The sequence below is a fragment of the Leuciscus leuciscus genome (genome assembly GCF_965113295.1).
Source record: "Leuciscus leuciscus genome assembly, chromosome: 19".
Taxonomy (NCBI): domain Eukaryota; kingdom Metazoa; phylum Chordata; class Actinopteri; order Cypriniformes; family Leuciscidae; genus Leuciscus; species Leuciscus leuciscus.
This window is the reverse complement of record NC_138743.1, coordinates 15,127,394-15,150,458: the sequence shown is the minus strand read 5'-3', so window position 1 is coordinate 15,150,458 and position 23,065 is coordinate 15,127,394. Positions and strand designations below refer to the sequence as shown.

General features: G+C 35.9%; 1 protein-coding gene across 4 annotated transcripts in view; it reads left to right on the top strand.

Annotated features, from left to right (window-relative positions):
- The first annotated feature begins 8,907 nt into the window (after positions 1-8,907).
- The window catches only part of cep170bb (centrosomal protein 170Bb), a 50,950-nt gene continuing 36,792 nt past the window's right edge, over positions 8,908-23,065 (top strand). For 2 of the 4 annotated variants that reach the window (XM_082148438.1, XM_082148437.1), the window contains exon 1: positions 8,908-9,344. The gene's annotated coding sequence lies outside the window, so the exon portion shown is untranslated. The remainder of the gene's footprint in view (positions 9,345-23,065) is intronic. The other 2 variants (XM_082148439.1, XM_082148440.1) reach the window with 2 other exon arrangements.

Sequence of the window (23,065 nt, the reverse complement as noted above, 5' to 3'; positions counted from 1 at the left end):
GGCCCGTTTCCTGTCACCAAGATTATTAGTCCGGTGACAGTCCGACTCAAACTTCCTCCTGTGTACAGGAGAATTCACCCCGCCTTCCATGTGTCTAAAATCAAGCCCGTGTTTTATTCTCACATTAATCCGCCTGCCCCAGTTTTTACTTGCATCTTGCATCCTCCTGTTATTTCCTCACACTGAGCCTGTGTAAAGCACAGTGTTTCAGTTGAAAATCATAGATATGGAAAAGCTAAAACAAATCATGCTACAGGCAGTTCAGATTTGATAAATTTAGAGGACAATTTATAAATGTTTTAGAAATAAAACTGAATTATTTAAAATAAGTCTTTAAAATAATAATGCAGACCTTAAATGATAGAAGTGACATTTTTGACTAGTTTATTTTAGGACCACTTGATATTAGTCTGATGTCTGATATTAGCCTCCACCATGAAACAGGGCCGATGGCTCCGGCTACAGAAGTAACAGTACACTGAAAGTATGGTTGTGATCTAAATTCACTGAGTATAATCTAAGCAGCTAGGTTGCTGCCTTTAAGATGATTAATGAATTTAAGTGATTAAATACTGCTGTTATTAATCTGTCTCCCTATGTTTAACACTAGTAGGCAGTCCGAGTGGCTCTGATGAGTCTTGAATGCGCCTTTTCCTAAGCTCCAGAAAACAACAGATTATGTTGAAGAAAACGGTCACAGATTCTGTAATGGGGAAGAGCGGATACCAGTGTGTACGAAGTGATTACCCCAAGGACGGGTAAGATCCTTTTGGCCAAAGGGCAACCTAAGACAGGGGGGTCACGCCACAAACACTGGGCATCTCCTGATGGAGGTGTTTTTATGTGAAATGGATATGAGAGTGGCGCTGATTGACTGAGAGGCCACCAGCATCAGCAGATCATTGAGAGGCGAGATGAGCTGTGAGAAGTTACGGCAGTCTGACCCAGAAAATGTGAGTTCCTCTATATACCACTCACCAGAAACCGATTTCATTGTATGGCTTGTTTTCCATTGTGACAAGTGTCTGCAACTATGCCAGGGAGACAACACCCTGAAGAAAAGAAAATTATTGCTTAAGAGCTAATGGAAATGGGCTTTCAAGAGCCAACTGAGACCGTGAGGTGATTGTCATTATTTGTTGTGGAGACAGTAACAAAACATATTCATTTATATAAGGAACATGATGTTGGTTGCCTTATGGGCAAGGAAAAATGTTTGATATTGAACTAGTTTTAACTCCTGAAGGTCGTTAGACATGGTGGTGGCTAAAGATGAGGACAGCTTGTGATGAGTCAAGAGAAATTTCTAGAAAACGAAGGTTAGGTGAATTGAGTATTTAAACTAAAAATAACATTAGAAAAATATATTTTAGATAGTTGTAATGGTTCTAATTTGAGTCAAACATTTGTATTTTGACATTTGTGAACTATTAAGGGTTGACTATGACTATGATTATTTTAGTTACAGTCCTAGGAGGCTGTTGAAAAGATTATTTGCTTATAGTGAGAGAGAAAGAGACTGCTTGAGTGGAGGAAGGGATGGTACTCTGTCTGTCTTCCTGTTATCAGTCAGCCAAAGAAAGCTGAAGCAAAGTAATAAACAGTATGTGTTAGTTTAGGATTCTGTCTGAATAGTGTGTATAAATTTGTCATAAACCTCTGGAAAGAGTGTTTTAGCATTATAGATGGGTTAAGGCAAATTACAAATTTGAAAGTAAGCTGAGGATTGTGAGTCAATCTGATGAGAAGGCAACACAGAACATAGGACGAGCTTTAAGTTGATTGATCATCGAGCTCTGTCTGTTAATTATTATTTTGGTCATTTATGATGTGCAGTAGATTTGAATTACTTTCTGGACAGGTTTAAGTATTGATGTGTAAATTAGAATTGTGAAGTCGTAGATAGCTGTCAGTCATGTGTTGAGAAAATGTTATAGATTTGACAGCAACAAACACGTAGACTAAGTAAAAATCTGATTATCCAGAGAGCCCTTAACAGTTATGTATTGTAAAAAGGGGGAGATTGTTATTCGACTGACATTGACGAAGTGTGCACACCACAACCTGACCTAACCAATTGATGACCTGGAGAATGTTTGTAGTTGACTGAATTGCGAGACCAACAACAGGCCTGAAAAAGCAGGATACGCTGTGAGACTCGGGGCCGTTGCCTTAAAACAATTTGATAAGAAGATGAAATTGTGGCTTTAAGTAATATTTTTGTTTCAGAGGCAGAGAAAGATGTCTAAAGGAAATTTGGCTGAAGGACAATGTTTGGGTTAGCAAACTTTATCCAAACAAATGTTACCAAATAAATATTAACAAATATTGCAGTTTTCCTGTAGCTCAAAATAGAGTTTGACACCTGTAACGCCAAGGTCATGAGGTTCGATTTCCGAGGGAAAGCAAGAACTGATAAGAATGTAAATGTGTATCTTGAAATGTAAGTCGCTTTGGATAAAAGTGTCTGATAAATGTAAGAGAATCTTATTATGCTAAATTGATGCACGAGATGAGATCTCGTGCATCAAGAGGAGGATGATAACAGTTACCAAATATGGTTTACTAAGGGGTGATAACAGTTGCCAAATATGGTTTACTAAGGGGTTCACATTTGCTGAAAGCCATCGCACAGGTGGGAAGATAAATGTTGGAAGGACACTGGGTTTAATTGGGTAAAAGCCCTGCAAGAAGCCATTCTTCCCCCTAACAAAATTGCTGTGTGCATTGTTTGTATTTTTAAGTGTGCTAATAACAAGAATTGTTTCGACAGGAAACGCCAGGGCAGATGCGGCAGCACAGCAGTCAAAAGAAAACTATGTGACAATAACCTTAACATTTGTTTTTCTTTACAGAAGATGCAGACTTTTGCGCACATGGCATGAGCAAAGACACACACACACACGAACAAATGGTCAGATAAGAGCCTTTCAACTCTTCAGGGGGGGTCAGAAGGACAGGAAAGCCCAGGGAGGGGGTTAGAAGGACCTTTTGTCTAAAACCAGCTGATCTTGTCATACAGGAGTGAACGGGCAGGGCAGACTGTGCCCAGTGAAAACAATGGCTATGGATGAATTTGACTAGTTATCCTGGCCTGGGTTATTATTGTCAGGGGCGTAGCACAAGATCCCGGGCCCTATGCATAGGCAGTCCTGATGGGCCCCCATGTTCCTCAAAAAAAATTAAAAAAATAATAATATGGCCTCTGCACACATGAATCTGTAGACCTAGATATTTATAGCGTAATAACTATTAACTCTAAATGCTTAGAGTAGCCTGAAAATTTTTCATGTGTGCACACACATTTTAAACCTCCTTTCAACATTCTCTAGCCTACTTTACTGTGGTTACTTTTTTTTATATAACACTCAACGTAGGCTATATAATTGCTAATTTTAGATATTATAGCCTATTAATTTAAAATTAAACAGGTTTCAATTTAGGCTATTATAATGGTGTGTTGTGCAAACAGCATTGTTAGTGTACAGTTTATTTATTTAGCCTTTACCTCAGATTACATGTATAACCAAATTATCATCTGAAAGTGTATGTTCTGCTCTTTCAATGGGTTGTCTCACTAGATTGTGCTCACCTTTCTTTGAAAATAATTCAGTTACCAATTGTTTCCCCTCATTTTGTTTTCTTTCCTTCTAATGTCGTTCCTTTCATTTTGGGGGGCCTGATTTGCCTTGCTTTGAGAAAGACATTTCTACAGCAGAAGTTTGCGCTCCTCCAGATGCTGAACTAACTAACATAAACAAAATGCATGCAGATGGACTAAACCATTTGGCGCATTAGCAAGGGGTGGGACCAGTCAGTCAATCAACAAAGTTATTCAGCCAATACACTAATTTTACATTTCATCTGACATTCATTAGGAAATTTAATTAGGAAATGAAAATATCCAGGTAACATAAAATATATTCCAGACTTTTCAAGGGCCCTCTCTCCCTTTGGGGCCCTGGTAATCAGTACTGGTTTTCAGGCACGGATTAACGCACGGGCCTACTGGGCACTTGCCCAGGGCACTGGGCCAGCAGGGGGCCCTGTCAAATTTACTGTGTCTATTCTTTTCAAATAATTATTTTAATTTTAATTTTATTTTCAGTAAAATTGTGTTAAATATTGAGGAATAATGTGATTTTTTTTTTTTTTTTTTTTGCAGTTGCAAAGTATTAACTAGTAAATAAATCAAATAAATAATTTTAATGTGTTGCTGCGCTGTTGAGAGGGACATCTAGAGGCGAGTGAAAAGCATTGCGTAATATAAAAGTCGCGTAGAAGACGGTTACTCAAAAACCAAAACAAAAATGAGTTTAAAACCTATGGGCTTATTTTTTTAACGAAATGTCAATCTTCATCTTTATAACAGAAGATAAAATACAATACAACAATCATCAAGATACAGTAAATCTTCAAATGTGTAACGGATTGTCACCTTAAAAAGTGTCTTTTGTGGTGGAACAAGCAATGCTATATAGCATCTTAATTTAATCTTTGTTTTATTATTTTAGTTCATTAACTAATTGTTAACTCAACTAATTTAACGTAAAGACCTGGGGTGCCTTTCCCGAAAGCATCGTTGGCCAACTATGGTCGCAAGTTCATCGCAATGTCCATTGAACTCTATTGGCAACGAGGGAACTTGCGACCATAGTTGGCTAACGATGCTTTCGGGAAACGCACCCCAGGATACTAGAATTAGCCTACTAATTAAATAAATGTCAACTAGCCTAAATGCATTGATTAGAATTGCCATTGACTAAAGATTTTTCTAGTCGACTAGTAGGCTAGTCATTCATTTAAGCAATTAGTCGACTAATCTCACGTTAAAATTAATTTCATGCATAAATCTTGCCGCAAAGCACCGGCAAAAGCAGGCTAATGATAATATGTAAAAAAAAAAAAAAAAAAAACTAGCCATTTTTATTGTTTAATAATAAAAAATATATATTTCTAAATCAGTGTCGGCTGCAAACATATCTATATCTCCGCTGAAAAGTGAATGCGCCTTTAGAGAGAAATGCACCTTTCATATCATATCAGCCTAATCAGCCGGTATTTGCTTTCGATTAGAATTTTTTCGTTTAAAAGTGGACATTTCAAGCTTTATATAGAAATATTCATCATGTCTGTGAGGCTATACACTGTGTTTCAGTTCTTTTTTGAGACGCGCTCCAGTTCACGCCACGGAGACCATGAAAGCGCGCCCTGTTTGTTTTATTTTATTTTACAAAAGCACAATGTTTCTTGTTATTGTGAGTTTACAAAAATAAAAGTAGCTACTTGCGACTGATGCATTATTCTTTTCTGTATATGACTAGGAAAGATTGAGTATTTCAAGTTGTTTCCACTGTTGATAGGAAAATGCAAGTGTTCGCGCCGACGCCTGCCATGCAGTGCGCGCTGCACACTCCGCACAAACACTTTGGATATGCATTTATCTAGATTAAAGTTAGAGCGAGCTGCCATGCCAGACGGATAAGTCCTTTTCATGTTTAACAAATCAAATCATGCATTTTCTAGCTACCGCGAGTAAGCGCTGCACCAGTTTGAAAAAGGTAAAAGCACAACGAGCGTAACGAGAGAGGGGCCCCACTAAGGGGGATGCAGAGATGTTGCTGCGTCTTTATATTAACATTTCTGATTGTTTAAATGATCAGCCCTCGGGGGCCCCCTTAAAATGCCTGGCTTGCCTGCCCTATTGCGGCGCCTGTGCATACAGGCGCAACACTGTTATCCAAAAAATTGGTGAAGGGGGCCTTTGAGACATCCGTGCCCAGGGCACATCATCACCATAATCCGTCCCTGCTGGTTTTACTCCCAGTCCGACGCCCCTGATTATTGTGGCAGAAAGGTGCCACACCTGCGCAGCGCATAACTTAACATTTTTATTTTTCAGGATGTCAGAACGGATTGCATCAAACAGAACTGATTCTGTTCCAAATGTATAAATATTGTTTTGTTAACATGAGCAACGTGGGTTGCGTGTTTTTCAGGGGAAAAGGACCAATGAGGATTCAATGAGCAAGAAATTATCCGATGATATGTTTCAGGCTGTTGAATTCACAAGTCACACCAAAGGGACAAGACAAGCGGTTACTAACAAAATCACTTAAGGTCTCCATTCGCAGGTGACAGCAGACAGTAAATGACTCATTCCAGTGGGGGTGCGATCGTGATCTAAGGGAAAATCTTGTAAGGATTTGAAAATGATTGGAGAGTGTTAGACCTGGGTCCAAACATCTCACCTTAAACTACACCAACCAACGTCAGCAACCCCACACGCCGACGCGAAGAATAAAGTTGGAGATCAAGGATATGTGCTAGAAACATGGTGTTGATGGAACGTCCATGGGGCAACGAGATGATCAACACATCTGGAGAAAGATGTGGACCAACTGATGGTTTACGTTTAGCAGAAGAATATGTTTTTGGTGATGATTTTGATTATTGTATTTGATTGAATCAAACTAGGTATTGATTTGTTTGGTGCAAATGTAGAAAATCTATTAACTGATGTGTAATAAGCTATGAAAGACAGTCCGTAATGGAAGTATTAGAGTTAATTTTGAACAACTATTGGTTAGAAGGATGCAGGGTTTGAAATGAGGGATTTTTATTCTACTTTTAATCTTTGAATTTTATTGGTAAACATTTTTATTCAAATCAACCAGGGGTGTTGAATTGATATGGTTTTCCTACTATGACAATCTATACTATTTCTTGTTTATACTGGAGTTACTGAGGGTCCGATTTATCGGGAATGCGGTAACAGTGCTTATCCATTTAGCCCGGCTTCAGATAAAATGTTTACTTGCTTGCTCCTAAGTTTTTTTTTTCTTTTCTTTTTTCTTTTTATTTATTTCAAGGTTCAAGTAGAGTGATCAGGTATACGAAAATCAGATATGAAAGGTAACTGTGATGTAAAAGACTTGAAACAACTAATAATTTATGGGTTTTGATATAGAATTAGAAACAAGCGTGTTTTTAAGTTGTTATAATCAAAACTAATGTTAATGAAACCAAATCGTTTATCAGAGAATGATAAAGAGGAGGAATATTGTTGTGGAAAAATGTATCTTTTCTTTGTATTTTATTTTCAATGATTTAACAAATGAAATGCCATACATTTATTTGGCTGTATTTTGAGTTTCTTGTTGTGATGTTGATACAGCTGCAGGGTGTGTGTATAGCCCCTTTCACACAGAGATTCCGGAAAATACACGGATAAAGTGACCCGGGATTTGACCCGGGTTCGTTTGATTTTGGTTCATTCACACTGCCAGTGATTTCCCGGAATCAGAGAGTGCGTTCACACACAACCCGTAAAAATGCCGTAACGACACGTGACATCGATGTGACTTGTAATGTCTCCGCAGCGTCTTAAGTTTGCTTATGAGCTGCAATTTCTCTCTCTAGAAACCACGCTTGTGCATTTTTTTCTCTGATTCGATCATAAACTTGCGCATTACGTACCGTTTCACAGCTGGCGAACGATCGCGGCTTCAGCGTCATCACTACGACACGGCATTGTTACGGCTTTTGTTCACACAGCGCGCGTTCCGGGACTGAACACGGCAATGTTACTAGGTCCCCAACACGGCATCAGTCCCGGCATCAATCCCGGGTCGTGTTTGCGTTCACACAGAAGGCGTTCTGGCAATTTGCCGGCAATTTGCCGGGTTCAAAGCGCTGTGTGAAAGGGGCTTATGGGACTTCAGAGGTGAGAGTATTCCCGGGGCTGGGGAGGGGTCAAGGGGGGTCCCTTTTGTTTAGTGGGGGCTGTAAGAGATAGTTTTGAAAAGGACACCTATAAGCTGGCTAAACACCTCTCAGGGGTCTCACTCCGCCTGCAGCTGGACTGGGAACTATTCTTGCAATGAATAAATATATTTTAAGGACAATTTGATCATGATGTCTCTTATGCTGTGATGCTATTTTGTTAGTTATTGTTTTGCTGCAACAGTCTGTAAAATATTAAAGAAAAATTTCTGTATACGTTTTTTGTACTTTAATTAATTACATTTTACGGTTTTGTTTGGCAGCCGTAGCTGACAGTCATTGATCTTTTTTTACGATCAGAAGAGGGGAAGGAGATAAATATCCCTGAATAAAATTGAATTTGGATCTGTTCCTGTAATAACTTGAGAGAGATAGATCTGAGAATTAAAGATTGATCATTTACTTGGTGAGTTCAACAGCAAACAGTACAATCACCTGCATCACAGCTGGATTTACATGCACAAACAACAGGCTCTTTGCTGCTTTTTAAGCTTACTTGAACTGCATTAGACTGCCCCCATTAGACTGTTATAAATATTCACATACAACTTTTAAATCTCACTCTACAACAGTTCGTCACACAAAAGCAGCATATCCCAAATATTTGGATTACAGCACAGGAACAAAATACGGTGTACTTTATGACAAGCATATTAATACAATTATGTCCCATGATAAACACAATTAATGAAATATTGCACGATTATGGTTAAATGATCATAGAAATTTTAATTAATCCATTATTTTAAACTGTAGTATTGTTTACAATTCTATCATAATTTATTCACCTTCAGTTTGTTCCAAACCTGTAAGAATTTATTTCTTCTGCTGAGCACAAAAGAAGATATGGGTAACCAAACAGTTGATGGGCCATTGACTTCCATAGTATGAAAAAAAATTTAATAATAATAATAATAATTTTGGAAGTAAATGGGGTCCATCAACTGTCATTTTTCAAAATATCTTTATACAGGTTTGGAAAAACTTGAGGGTGCAATGACAGAATTTAAATTTTTGGGTGAACTATTCCTTTAAATCTGTCCTTTGCCTGCATCAACCTGTAATATTATTGGTGTTATACATTTTCGGTAATACCTTTAAATGTTTGGTTACCCATATTCTTCATTAAAAAAGAAAAAGAAATATGGACTGAAAAAAAAGAAGAATGTTGAATATTTATCAAATTTGAAGTTAGCTATAAAGTGTTTGGAATGAATGCACATTTTCTTTAATAGCTGCCAATAAGCACGGCCAGCTTTATATTTATATTGATCCCCCACGCGAGTGCGTGGTTGTTCAGGCGCTGGTGTTGCAGTCTCTGCTGTACACATGCACCGGTGGTGGCGCTGGACGCAGATGCCATGACAGCATGATCCGTGTCTAACGGGAGAGGGTGTTGTCTACATGGAACCACAACACTGATGAGAATCCACGACCTTTAAACTGGATTTCACAGAATAACGGTGCAGCCGGGGAAGCGCCTATCACATTAGGGAAAGCAAGAAGAAGACGTTTGATTCGTTTATCTGGGAGAGATCAGCGCATCTGGAGTCGAGTAGGTAAGGTCGGAGGATATTCAGTGTCATCAGAGGCTGTGGATGAAAGGGCAGATGCGCACTAGATGTATCTATTTCACAATACAGAAACGTTCATGTTTTGCTACCTCAATATTCTAAACTCTCATGGTAGCCTACATGAGAGTTTGATATGCGCTTGAATTACGCGAATAAATTCAGATCGGAGATATCTTAATTCTACCATGATCAATATGGCTCAATATCTGTAAATTCGTGGATTTGGTTGACGTATACTGATGTAACATTGATGTCTGATGTAATTGTGGAGGAAGAGAGTGAAATAAGGCAGCAGAAGGCGTCTCTCTTGCGACGGCAGCTGATCCTCCATCACCAACCCATTGCTGCTCAGACACACTTACTGTATGATCGCATGGAGCAGACAGGCCCGATTTAATGTAAATGTGACATAAAATACATGAACTATGCGTGCATGCTGAATCGTATTGTCCACTAATAGCATGAAAATTGCGTGTGTAGGCTATGATATGAATAATTGATAGCATCGTCTCTTTGAGACGAACAGATGAAAGATGAATTATCTGCAGGCCTGCTGAAATGTCATAGCGTCTTTGGCACATTTAAAAAATATATATAAAAAAACCGTTTTATCTGCTGTTTAGATATCTACATAGCCTATTACATCAAAATAACGTCCTACATTTCAAATAAAATCTGAAAAAATGGCTATGTCTAGACAGCTGTCTTATCTAATAACGTATTAAAACTGTCAGTAAATGTGCAACTGTTAAGCTTCCATTTTGAGGAAACTGAACTTCAGTTAAACCAAGAAAACATTGTCTATAGTGTTAGGGTATAGGTACATGAATTACCTTAAATTAAGGCGAATTCTTGATGTCTTGATATTACATGCAGAAAATTGCTGCCTACATTGTAAAACATTGTCCCGCAAATTAATGGTAAAATACTGGAAACACCTTTGCTTGTAATTTACTGTTAATTGTACAGTTCTTACTGTAATCTACAATATGTCACTGTAAAAATACCATGCACTAAATTAAAACTTCAGTTAATTCAGCATTTGCCAGAATGGACCATCTGCCATTTGAATTTATTAACTGACATTTATAACACACTAATAATGTGAGCATAGTATTATTGTGAACTTATTTCATTTGAAACCACTAAAACATTTTTACATAAAAAGATTTTTACTGGTTCAGCAATTTCACATTCACCACCTGTTAAATAAAGCAACATACAGTATATTCTCAATGTATCTTGGTCTTCTCCTGGACTGAAGCATAGGCTCCACTCTACAGTACAATGGTAACCCAGAAAAGCAAAATTTTTACAGTAATATACCTGACATATACCTGTTTTTTAACTTACAGTTTATTAGCCTACTGTTAAAATACATTTCGTGGGTGTGTCTTTTTATCTTAAACGGTTAACCCTTTATTTAAACTGATAAATTCACGTGCTTTAATAAATCCAACAGACAGGAATCTCTGAACTGCGGCCCAAACAACATGGCGCCCATCTACCGTTACGGATCAAGATCATTTATAAAGGTTTTTAAACAACAAAACAAACTCACTTACACATATTTGAGAATCGGAACAGAAGATAGTTGACATGGTAAGCAAGTTTGTTAATATTTAGAAATAAAAGCGATATCTACATACCTGCAAACTAGTCGCTTTTCTGCGAAATTCGCCATTGTGAAACAAAATATATAATTTATGTGAATCGTGTGAATTCAGACACTGACGAACACCTGATAAGCAAAATCACTGAAGAGACGAGCAAAAAAACAAGACATTCACTGATCTCTTCTTGTGCCTAATCTTTGATTTTATATTTATTGCATCTATAATTTACAGCATGAGATCAACAATCACTTATTTTGAAGGCTATTCAAACTTTGTGCATGAATCATTTTGAATTTCTGCATGATTTAGACATACACAGACATCAACAATCAGAACATGAATCTCAACAATGGTGACAATCAAAAGTTTCATGTCGCAATGCATGCTGGGTTCCAGTACACTGTAAAAAAATAAAATCTTACAAAAATCGGTCAATGACTGCCAAACAAAAACCGTAAAAATAAAGTAAAATATCCTAATTTAAATAAAGTGCAAAAAACTTTTACAGAAATTTCCCTTAAATGTTTTACAGAAAAACACTGTTGTTTTACAGCTATTTCCTGAATTATTACAATCAAACACCTTTATTGAAAAAACAACAAAAAAACTACATAAAAAATGGTCAAATGACTGTCAGCACTGGCTACCATACAAAAACCGCAAAATGAAAGTAAAATATTCTAATTTAAATAAAGTGCAAAAGACTTTTACAAAAATCTTTATTCAACTTTTTAACAGAAAAACAATTATTTAACATATATTTACTGAATTTTTACTAACAAAATCACTGTAAAAAGCAAATCTCTTGTAGTTAACTACATGCATGATTTACTGTGACTACACGTCACTGAATCAGCAACTACACAGTTACTGTCTTTTAAATAAAGCAACATGCAGCAAATCATCAGTATTTCTCTGCTCATCCTGGACACACAGGCTCTACTCTTCAGCACAATGGTGACCCACAAAACACACGATACAGAAACACTTTAAATCCCAACAGAACATTAAACGCTAACCGATCTCTCAAGATCTCAGCATCTTCACTTATTACAATCCATACTTTATTTCTTTCATACTGACGTTCTTATTGAGGTTTAGATGTTGATGTTTTATTGAAAATAATAAAGTTTGATGTCACCATTATGGTAATAAGTGCTTGCTTTAGTTGGGCTCTTGCCATATCATCATGTAAAAAATTTAGATATTAATCATACTTTATATATAAAATTTAATTCTCTCTATATACATTATTTGTACTAATATATTCAGAGATTTAACTCACATTCACATTAGTGAATCAGGTCACATTGTGATGATTAACATCATCAATTAAGTGATCAACACCATCTGATAACTTTTTTTCCTGGAATTTTTTTTTTGTCATAACAAATGTACATCAAAAAACACAGTTAAAATAACCAGAGAAAATCTATAATTAACAGTTCAAAGGTCATGGCCCAACTAAGGCAAGGCAAGGCAAGGCAAGTTTATTTATATAGCACATTTCATACACAATGGCAATTCAAAGTGCTTTACATAGAAGAAATTAAAATAATGAAAAGAAATAAGAATAATTAAAACAGTTTAGAAAAATAAAATAAAATACAGTACTTTTAAAAAAAAAAAAATAAATAAAAAAAAAAAAAAAATAAAAAAGAATATTTATTATGGATCTTTCTTTCAAAGGATTCCCTTAAGACTTAAATCTTTCAACCTTCTTTTAACCTTCAATCTTCTTACGACTTCCATCTATCAACTTTCCTTTAACTTTCTTTTCTCCCTCATTTACTCACACGTTCTTTTCACTTTCTTTAGCACTTTAGCACTGCGTTCACATTCTTTCTCAGACGAAAACTTTAATATCGTCATTTAAATACTGTTCTACTTTCAAACCCACATTAATCACTTTCACATTATCACCTTCTGAGTGGGCATTTACAGTTTCGGGCTAAATGCCCTGCTGACATAGGAGAAATTAAAATAATTAAAAGAAATAAGAATAATTAAAACAGTTTAGAAAAATAGAGTAAAATACAGTACAGTACAAACAGTCGGACGAACAGTGGCACAGTGCTCATTCAGTAAATGCACAGCTAAACAGAAGTGTTTTGAGTCTGGATTTGAATGTGACCACTGTAGGAGCACATCTGATCTCTTCTGGAAGCTGGTTCCAGCTGTGGCTGGCATAATAGCTAAAAGCAGACTCACCATGTTTAGAATGAACCCTTGGTATTTCTAGCTGATATGATCCTAATGATCTGAGTGATCTGTTGGGTTTATATTCAGTGAGCATATCTGCAATGTATTGAGGTCCTAGGCCATTGAATGATTTATATACCAGTAATAATACTTTAAAATCAATCCTAAATCTAACTGGGAGCCAGTGTAAAGACCTGAGGACTGGTGTGATATGTTCATATTTTCTGGTTCTGCTCAGAATCCTGGCGGCAGCGTTCTGTATGAGCTGCAACTGTCTTATGGTCTTTTTGGGAAGGCCAGTGAGGAGTCCATTACAATAATCCACCCTGCTGGTGATGAAAGCATGCACAAGTTTCTCTAAGTCTTGTCTGGAAACAAAGCATCTAATTCTTGCAATATTTTTCAGATGATAGTATGCTGATTTAGTTATTGCTTTGACATGACTACTGAAACTAAGGTCTGACTCTAGTGTCACACCAAGATTCCTGACTTGATGTTTAGTTGTTTGACCCCTAGAGTGAAGGTATGCGTTCACTTTGAGAACTTCATCTTTGTTTCCAAACGCAATAACTTCAGTTTTGTCTTTGTTTAATTGAAGAAAGTTTTGACACATCCAACTGTTGACTTCGTCAATGCATCGGCACAGGGAGTCAATGGGGCTGTAATCGTTAGGCGATAGGGCTAAGTACAGCTGTGTGTCGTCTGCATAGCTGTGGTAAGCAATTTGGTTATTTCTCATTATTTGGCTCATTGGGAGCATATACAGGTTGAACAGGAGTGGCGCAAGAATTGAGCCTTGAGGGACTCCGCATGTCATGGATGTCCACTCAGACTTATGGTCTCCTATACTCACATAATAACCTCTCCCATCTAAGTATGACCTGAACCATTTTAGGACTATCCCAGAAAGCCCCACCCAGTTTTCCAGCCTGTCAAGAAGTATGTTATGATCGACAGTGTCAAATGCAGCACTGAGGTCGAGTAGTACCAGCACTGATAATTTGCCTGAATCAGTATTTAAGCGAATATCGTTTATTATCTTTATGAGCGCTGTCTCTGTGCTGTGGTGCGGTCGGAAACCAGATTGAAAATTGTCAAAGTATCCATTCGAGCTTAAGAATTTGTTCAGCTGATTGAAGACAACTTTTTCAATGATCTTGCCTATGAAAGGAAGATTTGAGATCGGTCTATAGTTGCTTAATATGGTCTTATCCAGATTGCTCTTTTTCAGGAGGGGCTTGACAACTGCAGTTTTCAGGGAGTTTGGAAAACTCCCAGAGAGAAGTGAGGCATTTACCACTTCTAGAAGATCTGCTTCTAAACTGTTTAGCACAATTTTGAAGAAAGATGTGGGAAGTGTGTCAAGGGCGCATGTTGATGTTTTAAGGTGTTGTACGGTTTCTTCCAAAATTTTGCCATCAATTTCTTTGAAGTCAGACATAGTAACTACTTTCTCAGGTGGTCTGATCTGTCTGACCCCAGTGCAACTCAAGGATGTGCTGATCACCTTTCTGATATTATTGATTTTCTCAGAGAAGAAAGAAGCAAACTCACTGCACTTGCTGTTTGAGAGCATTTCACTAGGAATCTGGCTTGGGGGGTTTGTCAGTCTCTCTACAGTAGCAAAAAGAGTGCGTGTGTTGTTTAAATTGCTGTTTATAATATTTGAGAAGAAAGTCTGTCTAGCTTTGCCTAGTTCCATATTGAAAGCATGCAGGCTGTCTTTGTAGATGTTATAATGGACTACAAGTTTTGTCTTCCGCCACATGCGCTCTGCTTTTCTGCATTGTCTTTTCATATGTTGCACTGCTGTTGAGTTTCTCCAAGGTGCTTTTTGTCTGCCACTCTTCTTCCTGACTTTAACAGGAGCAATATCATCAATTATATTTTTAACTTTTGAGTTAAAAGAATCAAGGAGAAAATCAACAGAGTCAGCAGATATGCTTGGTGTTAAGGACTAAAGCAAACACTGACCTCCATCATGGTGACATCAAATTTCTGTTAAAGTTTTTTGCACTTTATTTAAATAACCATATTTTACTTAAATTTTATGTTTTTTTGTTTGGCAGCTGTAGCTGGCAGTCATTTTACCCTTTTTTTTAAAGATTTTTTTACAATGAAGGTATTTGATCGTAAGAATTCAGGAAATACCTGTGAAATAAGTGTTTTTTTTGGTTTATTTAAATTTGAATATTTTACTTTAATTTTATAGTTTTTGTTTGGCAGCCGTAGCAGTCATTTGACCATTTTTTTAAGATTTTTTTTTTTTTCTTATTCGATCACAGTCAAACATATGATCGTGATATTTCAGGATATACCTGTAAAATAACAGTGTTTACATGTTTGTTTGTTTTTTTGTTTTGTTGGGCTGCCAGTCATTCGACCATTTTATCATTTAACTGTTTTGTTACTGTTTAATTACAGATTATATTTATAATTTTACATACATTTTTATGTAATTTAAGAAAACAGAACAAATACAGTAAATTTTCTGTATAAAAAATGTGAATTACTGCAATTTGTCATTAACCCCTTAAACCCTGAGGCCATTTTTGGAGTTTTTTGTCTGAGTGACACACAAAAAAGTAAAGACTCATAACTTCAAAACTATAGAGAGGAGAGTCAAAAGGTAGATATCATTTGTTAGGAAACTTTTTATATTTTTAGAAAATATAAATTTTTATTACTTTTGGACAATCTAATGCTGAGAAAATGCTGATAAAAGACAAAAATATTAATATTATTTTTTAATAATTTACATATCTTTCTTATTTGAAATGCAATAATTCAGGAAGGAAATACGGTGGCAAAATAATTCTTTTTTTGTGATGTTCCCCTATGTGTGGTCTGCGTCTGGATCGTTATTTTATGATGATAGCATAAAGTAATCCAAAGTTACAGCACTTGGAACAAAGGGAGCCTTTTTGTTAAGTCCTCACACATTTGGAAGGCAATAAAAAAAATGAGTTTTCTTAGTGACATACACAAAACTAAAGACTCATAACTTCAAAACTATAGCAAGGAGATTCTAAAGGTAGGTATCGTTTGAAAGAACACTTTTCAAATTTTTTGAAAATATACATTACATTACATTTGGACATTCTCCTGCCGAGAAACTGCTGATAAAAGACAAAAAATATATATAATTTTTATAATGATAATGCATATCTTTCTTATTTGACATGGAATAACTCAGGAAGGAAATAAGGTAGAAGGAAAATTCTTTTTTGGGGAAGTCCCTCTATATATGAGCTGCATCTGGATAAAATTTTGTGGTGATTGGATAAAGCAATCAAAAGTTATAGCATTTGGAACCAAGATAGCCTTTTTGTTGAGACCTTGACGCCCCCTCATGGGCATTTTTAAAATTGTTTCACCATGAAGAAAATCTTGTCATAAAAGCAATAGATTAAGTAAATTTTGGGCTCATTTGAATTGTATTAATATGCTGTAAAAAATTAAGTGCAATTTTCAATGATTTTTGAATGTTTCATGAGATGTATGATGTTTTTGACACATTGCAGTACATAGTACAAAAAACTATTTTATAGATTATGAAAAAAAATATTCTATTTATCAACAAATAACTCAGCAGTACTTAGGAGTTTTTCGAATTGGCTACATTCACTGTAAAGTTCAGACTCTAAGCTTTCAAATGACACCAATTTTGTTTGAATCAAGGCAATATTTTGGAAAAATATGATAATTAATATTTTCGCAGCTAGGTGGCGCCTGTGGGGCGTCTACGGGCGGTACACTCCGGTTGAGAGAGACTAGTCAGCACTCGTTCAGAGTTGATCGAAGTGGTTGGATGCATTAAAAAGCTGAGATTCTAAGCTTTAATATGATACATATTTTGTGTTATTCCACGTTTGAAATCGAGCACGGATGGTTCCGGGAAAACTGGAAAACACTTTGCACCCCGGGAGGATGAGAGACTTGTTTTTTAGCCAAGTATGCATCACTTCGTGAGGAATATCTCGTGATCAAAGCAATGGATTATGTTGTGTTTGGGCTCTTTGTAATCGTGAGAATCTGCTGTCAATAAAGATGTGTGATTTTTCACAATCCATGCATGTTTCATTGAGTTATGAGCTGAAACGTCACATCAAAACAACATCGCATCACTGCTATTGCTACTTCATAGATCCGCCTGTGGAATTTTTTGTGTTAGAACGCCATAAGGAATATATTTAGATCTGAGTGATGGATTATGGCGAGTTTGGGCTCTTTTTAATCTTAACAATCTGCTGTAAATAATGATGTGCCATTTTCCACAATTGATGCATGCTTCATTGAGTTATGAGTTAAAACGCGACAAGTGCTACATCTATAATAAACGCTCTATGCGCGCCGGTGGTGGTTCGTGTGTTACAACTCCCACGAGGAATATCTTTAGATCTGAGTGATGGATTTTGCTGAGTTTGGGCTCTTTTTAATCGTGAGAGTCTGCTGAAAATAATGATGTGCATTTTTCTACGATCTGTGCATGCTTTGTGAAGTTATAAGTGAAAACCAAACGCGAGTGCTTCATGAGTATATACTAGGATAGGCGCGTCTGAGGTATTGTTTGTTTTAGAACGCCATGAGGAAATATCTTTAGATCTGATTGATGGAATATATTAAGTTTGGGCTCTTTGTAATCGTGAGCTCCTGCTGTAAATAACGATGTATAATTTTTCATGATCGGCGAATGTTTCATGAAGATACGAGTAAAAAGGCCAAGTCTAAGCTACCTTGCTAGGCTACGTGAATCAGTGGATTTTTTGTGGTTTAGAACTCCATGAGGATTATCTTTAGTTCTGAGTGATGGATTATGTTGAGTTTGGACTCTTTTTAATTGTAAGCATCTGCTGTAAATAATGATGTGTCATTTTCCACAATTGGAGCATGTTTCATGAAGTTACAAGCGGAAATGTGTCTAAAATGCAGCATCCATATATGGTTTACACATGGGTCTCTTAAGGGGTTATTTTACAAAAACCTTGCTCAAGTTTATTAAAAACCCTGGAACAATTATGCTTGTTGTATTCTACTCATTGAGACCTTTCAAATGACATATGACACAGGACTATCTGAGCTGTATGATGTTTTTGACATATTGCAGTATGTGGTACAAAAAAGTAGTTTATAAATTATGAAAACATTTTTTTTCTATTTATCAGCAAATAACTCAGCACTACATTGGAGTTTATCAAATTGGCTACATTCATTGTAAATTTCAGACTCTAAGCTTTCAAATGACATCTATTTTAAGTTGATCCAGGTAATATTTTTGAAAAAAAATTATGATTATTAATTTTGCAGCTAGGTGGCGCCTGCGGCGGGTACACTCGTATTTAGTGGAATAACTCTGCAATCATTAGAAGTTGATCGAAGTAATTAGATGCATTAAAAAGCTGAGATTCTAAGCTTTAAAATGATACCTATTTTGTGTTGTTCCATTCAGTGGTTGCTTAGTAATTTGATTATGAATATTTTTCATGGGGTGGCGTCCCGCCGGCGGGACGCTTAGGGTTTAAGGGGTTAATGTCACAATACCTAAAATAACAGCTGAAGTTTTATTTTACATATATTATTTGTAATTTTACAGAGTTTTGAGTACAATTTAAAATGAAAGAAAATGAACATCAAAAATTCAGTTATTTTATGTAAAATTTGGATTTTGTTTTTTACAGTGTATAGTATAAAACTCCCTGCATGCACTGCAGCATGAATACTTTGTTTTTTTTATTGCCACCATTGTTGAGATTCATGTGTTGATTTTTGATATCGGAGAAGACGGCTAAAGAAATTCTTCATTGTAAATGATTGTTACATTTCCATTTATGCATTTGGCAGATGCATAACTTACAGTACATTGCATTATCCTATACATTTATACATAGGTATGTGTAATACCCTGGGATCGAACCCACAACCTTGCATTGTTAACGCAATGCTCTTACCACTGAGCTACAGGAAAGCTTTGTTGTTAGAACTCTTGCTGTAGTTTTACAATGATGGTAATGTAACACTTTTGATACAGGATTAAACTCTGAAAAAGATCAATGAATGAAGAGGCTATATCAGGGATGGTCAAACTGCATTAACTCGACATCACTTTTGCTCCCACAATTAATGTTGAATTTTTTTATTTCATCCAAAAATCAATGGTTAATAGCGTTGAATCAACGTTACAATGTGATGTTGGTTCAACATCATGTTTCCACTCTCAGAAAATGAAACACAACAACTATAACAGCCTAAAATCAACTGAAAATAAAAGAAGACAATAAATCTCTCAAGATCTCAGCAGAAGTTATTTTTGAGAATTAACAGAGGTTAAGATGTTGATGTTTTATTGAAAATGTTTGGTCACCATTATGGTGATCAGTGTTGGGCAGTTAAGTTGCCCAACACAGTGTTTAAAGGTAAGTTTGTGGTTTTTGTAGTAGTGTTTACTAAAACACATAATTTGTTGTAAAGAAAGATAATCAGATGAAATAATTTTTTGTCTCAATAAGAACTTCTGTAGATGTATGACAGAAATAATTAATAAGTATAATAATGTGTAATGGCTGGAAGTCAGTTGTAGTTCTTGTTGTTCCTCTTTCCTTCAGTGATTCTGCTTGTTAACAGCTGGTGTTCATCATTAATGTTCAACAATCACTTACATATTCATTCAATTATCTCACTGCAACACAGTGTCAATGTTACTTGACTCTTTGTAGTGTGGAAACTACAGGATTTTCCTGTCGGGTTGAAAGGGTTTATAGTGTAAAATAAAAAGACACACCCACCAAATGTATTTTAACAGTAACAAACTGTAAGTTAAAAAACAGGTCAACTGGTCAATTTATTGGTCAATTTAAGTATGGAGCTTATAATATGACAAAATGATTTGAATTTGAATTGTGTAAATTTGAATTATTTGCAAGTGTAATCTAACTAAATTGAATTTTAGGTGGTAGTTTAAATAGTTCTGAATTTGATTTGTTTTAAACGAATATTGAACGTTTGAAATTTAACAAATTGAAATGTTTTTATGGCTGAATTTTATAGACATGTATTTTCAAACAGCTAGTTTTTTTGTTCTGAATTCGTATAGTGCAAATATTCAGTTTAAAAAAATACAGATTCAAGTTTTCAAGATGAAGAAATTCGGAACTTCAAATTCAGTTTTCTAAAATTCAAGTTCAAAAATTCAAGTTCAAAAATTCAGATCTTACAGAAAGTAGGTCACAGGTCATCCACAGGGAAGAGTAAAGGATCTCAGATAAGTCGAACAGAGCATTTTGGCTGCACTGCAGTAGTTTTCTGCCGCAAACGCGGTGGTGGTTCAAGAGAATCCGTGTTTTTTATTTAATATTAAGAGTAGAAAAATGAGAAAACAGCTTGAGTATTAGATTTCTTCTAATATTCTAGTAATAATAGTCCGCTGCAGCAGTTGCACGGAGCTTACAAAACGCGTGTATTGCAACTATAGGCTACATTTAATTTTCTCATCAAACAACTAGACTAACGAATGGCTCGGCACAACAGAAGAGCTTAGACAGGGCTTTCTCTCTGTGTAGACCAGCAGTTGGTCTGAATTTGCCTATTTTCTCGACTGTATAGGCTAAGTCACGTTTTATCATGAAACACGCTCTGATTTATTCCAAAGTGACTCAGGCATATATAATGCATTTAACGTTAAATAATCTAAATGTTGACTTTCAAAAGTAGGCGCGCCAAGCCTATTCTCTGTATTTTGGTTCATTTTTGGTGAGCGCCAGAAAGATCTAAAGAGACCGAGACGCGCTAAAGCAGCGCATCATGTTGTTTTATTTATTTTTCAATGGCATGATATTTTGTAGTCATTTTGAATGTACACAAATAAAAATATACATTTTACTGTTTCGGATGATGTCATATTATCTGTATGACTAAATAACAGAGTATTAAGTTATTTCCCAGCAGTGGAACAAATCCAAGTGCGCTCTCACACAACATAGTATATCAGTTCTGGCGTTGCTTCATATCGCAGACTGTTCATTATCAAAATGAAACATAGTCAACCAAACATATAAAAAGTTATTCTGCATAATTTAATTGGTCTGTTGTACAATATAAAGGGCAAGCTGTGCCGCACACAGTCCTACTCCAAACATTTCCCTTGCTGTGAAGACGCTGATTTAGCCTATAGGCCTACGTGTATTTTGGGACTCGACTGAAGTATGAAACCTTCTTTATATTAATAGTTAGCATCCACATGTTACATTGCAATGAAAACTTTTGACTGAATGAGAGATGCGCGACCGTTTCGATTTAAATAAATTTGTTTAGGCTTGGCGTTTATAAAGGGCACAATATAGGCTATTTTTATAGTCTGTAGCCTATATATTATTTTATTATAGCCTAGCCTACATACTTATTTTTCATTCTTGTTGTTTTTTGCATTCATTTGTCATAAGGGAAAGTAAAATAGGCAACACATAGCCTACATGTTAATAGTGTTTATCATGTAAATGTTGTATTTTATTTACAGGTCTTTTACACTATTGCTGAATAGGCTAATATAAAAAAAAATACAAATAATTATGACGCCTTTCTCTCTCAACATGATCCGGTGTGACTTGCACTCATGTGCATGCGACTTATTTTCTGGCAAATACGGTCAGTTAAAAAATGTTGCTGTATTGTTACAAAATGCATAGAGTGGAGACCATTTGGGCAAAAAAACTAATAAACAAAAAAAAAACATATTGTGTTCATTACCCCCACCCACATTTGGGCTTAATCACTGTTATTATTAGGAAATGTATTTAGGTGTAGACAAAATCAGTTATGTTTATTTATAAATATGAACGTACCTCGCATTTCCCGGACACTAGCCGTTAGTCTACTTCTTTGGCCTATTTTTTTTAGCTGGCCAGCTCTCAAAATCTGTGTGGAAAAGCTGCGGAGTGAGGAGAGAACGCACAATGGCTTTGCTTTGGACGTTTTTTTTTTTTTTTTTTTGCAAGTTTAGTTGCCAGAGAAAATAACACACCGTTTTGTTTAACATCAATTGATACTCAATATTAATTAAATAAATAAATAGAATGTCAGAGAATGCACAAAGCGCATCCTTTTGAGATGTAAATTATAATACATTTTAATAAAACACACAAGGCCTACATCATAAAACTCAGAAGATTATGTATTTTAATATATTATATTATAATACAAATAAAAAGGCGTCATACTTCAGTCGAGTCCCAAAATACACGTATAGGCTAAATCAGCGTCTTCACAGCAAGGGAAATGTTTGGAATAACAAGTGGGACTGTGTGCGGCACAGCTTGCCCTTCATATTGTACAACAGACCAATTAAATTATGCAGAATAACTTTTTATATGTTTGGTTGACTGTGTTTCATTTTGATAATGAACAGTCTGCGATATGAAGCAACGCCAGAACTGATATACTATGTTGTGTGAGAGCGCACTTGGATTTGTTCCACTGCTGGGAAATAACTTAATACTCTGTTATTTAGTCATACAGATAATATGACATCATCCGAAACAGTAAAATGTATATTTTTATTTGTGTACATTCAAAATGACTACAAAATATCATGCCATTGAAAAATAAATAAAACAACATGATGCGCTGCTTTAGCGCGTCTCGGTCTCTTTAGATCTTTCTGGCGCTCACCAAAAATGAACCAAAATACAGAGAATAGCCTTCTTGGCGTGCCTACTTTTGAAAGTCAACATTTAGATTATTTAACGTTAAATGCATTATATATGCCTGAGTCACTTTGGAATAAATCAGAGCGTGTTTCATGATAAAACGTGACTTAGCCTATACAGTCGAGAAAATAGGCAAATTCAGACCAACTGCTGGTCTACACAGAGAGAAAGCCCTGTCTAAGCTCTTCTG